Source organism: Onthophagus taurus, chromosome 3, assembly GCF_036711975.1.
Source record: "Onthophagus taurus isolate NC chromosome 3, IU_Otau_3.0, whole genome shotgun sequence".
Lineage (NCBI taxonomy): Eukaryota > Metazoa > Arthropoda > Insecta > Coleoptera > Scarabaeidae > Onthophagus > Onthophagus taurus.
This window is the reverse complement of record NC_091968.1, coordinates 24,623,610-24,627,548: the sequence shown is the minus strand read 5'-3', so window position 1 is coordinate 24,627,548 and position 3,939 is coordinate 24,623,610.

Sequence of the window (3,939 nt, the reverse complement as noted above, 5' to 3'; positions counted from 1 at the left end):
TTGAGGATGATATTACTTATTGTAATTAGTTGTAACTTTATAGTTTATAATCCATAATCACGTTTAAATAGAGATTGAGAGATAAATAAGGTTTAGAATTGAAATTCTAACCTCACTTTTTAAATTTGACATTAATTATAATTTAATTTATTATTAAAAGACTTTGAATCACTTAAATATTGTAATTAAGATACTCATTAATTAGTTTAGTGATAATTTGGAGCTTGATAACGCTTATTTGTTGATGAAAATTCCTTTCGAACTTTACAAAGTTTTGACATGAAAATTCATAACGTAGGGTGAAATTTTCGTCAAATCCTTTTGTTCAATTCTGAAAGGGAAGAATAATAAATCTTTATATGAGGAAATTCAAAAGAATAAGGTAGAATTTAATAAAATTGATTTTATAACCTCAAAAGAAGAGTAATTATAAAAAATGGATGACCCATGGAAAAATTCAACCAATCAGAAAGAAGCGATTTCATTTGTTTCAAGAAAATGGTATATAAGGGGTGAAATTTTTGGAGGAGGAACAGTCGATTTAAAAGCGTCTTAGCGTACACGTCGTTTTGTTAAAAATTTGGTTTTATAACCTTAGTTATCGAATTTTTTACATAACCTCTAAATTTATGGAAGAAATCTTACCGACATAGAAGAATACCAGATCGAGAATTAAAATATAAAGTTAAATAAATGAGAGATCCTGAATAATATTTGTTCCTGTTATCAAGAAGAAGATCCTGAATAATATCCTATCCTGTTCAAAAGACGAGGACCCTGATCCAGACTACCAAGCTTCCAGTGTTCCAGTCCAAATTGTTTGTTCCAGTCGAAATTAAAACCAGATAAGTGATAACGATTAATATTTCACCCTAATTTAATATTTGATATAATACTCGTTTTTTTTTTTTAGTTTTACATTGTTTATTTTACCACTAAATACAAATTCTTTGATCAATAGGTTGCGTTAACCTAACCTTATTTAAAACATATACCAAAGAAATTGTATCATGAAAGAACACCATGAAGTTGTCTGTTATATGATAACTAACTTCGGGTGTAAAATGTCAACCTCAATTTTGACATATTTGTAATCTTCATTAAAAATCGTTTAAAATGAGCCCAAACATGATACGTTTAATTCCAATATTACTCGAGATATAAGCAACTTCCGGTTTGAAATGTCAACGTCATTTTGACATATTCTTAATTTTTATAAAATGTCTCAAAATTGATCACAAAAACAAAAATATTATAAAAAAAAATCAAAAATTAAGGTATTAATATTTAAAAATTAAATTGTTGCTAACTTCGGGTTTAATGTTTTTTATTCTAACTTTTTTGTTTTTTGAGATAAGTGCGTCATGTTTGGACTCGTTTTAAAGGTTATTTTATAAAGATTACGAATATAATAATAAAATTAAAGTTGACGTTGACACCTGAAAGATTTTTCTTAGCAGTGCATGAAAACTCTTTCAAAAAATATAAAAATTATTAGACGCACGGCTAAATACGAATATTTCTAGGTCTAGTGTTAGTTTTTGTGCAATAAAAATATACAACATAGTAATATCTTATGCTAACTAGCGCTACCTACCACTGCCACTAGAACTAACACTAGACCGAGAGTCAGTGTTGCCATACGTACGGTAATTACCGTACACGTACGTCCAAAGTTGAATACCGTACAAAAATGTACGGTAATTTAGAAATCTGTAATTTAATTTAAAAATACGTACTGTACTCAGGATGGCGTTAGATGGCGTCGTAACAGGTGGCGTAAAATGCTATTCAATCAGTATATGGGGAACCACACTGTTTTAACATAACCAATGAGAAAAATATTGTTATATTGGCGTATAATATCTTGTATATTCATGTCTATTGTTCATTCTGATTCTGTGTTCAAATTTTATAATATTCCGTTTGTGACCATATACAGGTGTCCCGAATCTCAATACCAAGCGGGTATCGCGCGAGAGGCCAACTGGCAAAAATAAGAAAAAAATTCCATGTCTCTTAGTAATGTCTATTTCTAAAAATGCTAAAAATCGTTAAATCTTTATGTACTACGGTCAAATAATGTAATCCTTATTAACCATACTATATAGTAGTCACAAATGAAATAACAAAAGTCGGTAGTTTTGCGAGAAAAACATATTAGTTTGATTGAGGTTGAAAAACTTATGTCTATTAAGTTGTATTAAGTTTGACACACCATTTCTAAAAAAAAGGGTAATACAGCACTCCTGGATTAGACTTGTTGAGAGTGCCGCATCAGTTATGTGTGATCGAGTTGAAAAACGGGGTAAGGCGAAAGGTCAAATAGGTAAAAATATCCGAACACGCTATGATGCCAATTTTAAAATTATGGCTATTCGTGAAGCAGAAAAAACAAACAATTGTGCAGCCGCTAAAAAGTATGGTACAACAGAAAGCAATATTAGACGTTGGCGATTGCAAAAAGAAAATCTTTTGAATGCTCATTCAACACAAGAATTCTTTCGAGGACCCAAAAAGGGTAGATTTCCAGAAATTGATGAAATTGTTGTTTTGTAATTTTGCAAATGAAATGCGTGGACAAGGATTTCCACATACAAGAGAAACAATTCAATTAAAAACTCAAGAAATAGCTAAAAGCAAAAATATCCCTCAAACTACAATAAGTTATGGATGGCAAGTTATGGATGGCGCAGAAGAATGGTGGTTAGGATTATGTTTGCGACGTCGTACAACGTTAGTCCAAAAACTTCCTAAAGATTTTGAGGAAAAACTAATTGAAAATATCAACGTTATGTAATAAACTTAAGAAAACAGCACAAATATGCTTTAAACTTGATTATGTAATGCGGATCAAACACCAGTATATTTTGATTTTCAAATTATACCATAAATAAAAAAGGAGAAAAATCTGTTCTAATCAAAACAACAGGAAATGAAAAATCGAGGGTAGCGGTTATGTTAGCAGTACTTGCTGACGGAACAAAACTTTCTTCTTATGTGGTACTTAAAAGAAAAATCGTACCAAGGGACTAAGCACTGGTTATAGATTGGACAAGAAGTATTTGGGCAAATCAACAAAGGAATGATGGAGAGAGAGCAATGTTTATATTGGATGCTTTTCGGGGTCACTTTTTAGTCAATCATTATTCCTGGTGGTATGGCTTCACAACTGCAGGTTTTAGACGTTGTAGTTAATAAACCCTTTAAGGATCACTAAAAGAAACAGTTTTCAAATTGGCTTCAGTCAAATGATCATCCAGTTTTACACTAACACTAGAACTAACACAAGACCTAGAATTAGAATCATTCGGGTTTAGCCGTCTTGAGAGACTTGGGGCTAAATCCGAATGTTTCTAGTTCTAGTGTTAGTTCTAGTTTTACACTAGCACTATCACTAGAACTGACACAAGACCTAGAACTAGAATCATTCGGGTTTAGCCGTCTTGAAAGACTTGGGGCTAAATCCGAATGTTTCTGGTTCTCGGTCTAGTGTTAGAAAATAGAGAACTTGGGAATACCCCTCGCAAAGAAAAACCGGACGATTTGGGAGAAAAATCAGGCAATCCCCAACACTTAGAACCACAGTCCCTAAAGAAAAACAACTTGGGGCGATTCGATTAAAATTACAAGGTTTACCATAAATGAAATATGTAATTATATGTAAACATATTTATTTATAATAATAAAAGTTACACGTCAATATTTTTACTTAAAAAATAACTATCTTACGCGCTACACTCTCTTTTCTTTTAAAATTATTGGGGGCTCAAATTGTTATACAATTCGCTATGGCAAGAGTCCTCATCGCGCTTTGTACTGAAACATCGAGGATTAAAAATATCAAAAAAACGAAAAATCCTCGATTTTCCTTTTTCCATTATTGCATTTAAAAAGCGTAAAGCTATTCGTTCCTTTTAATTCGAAAATTAATTACAA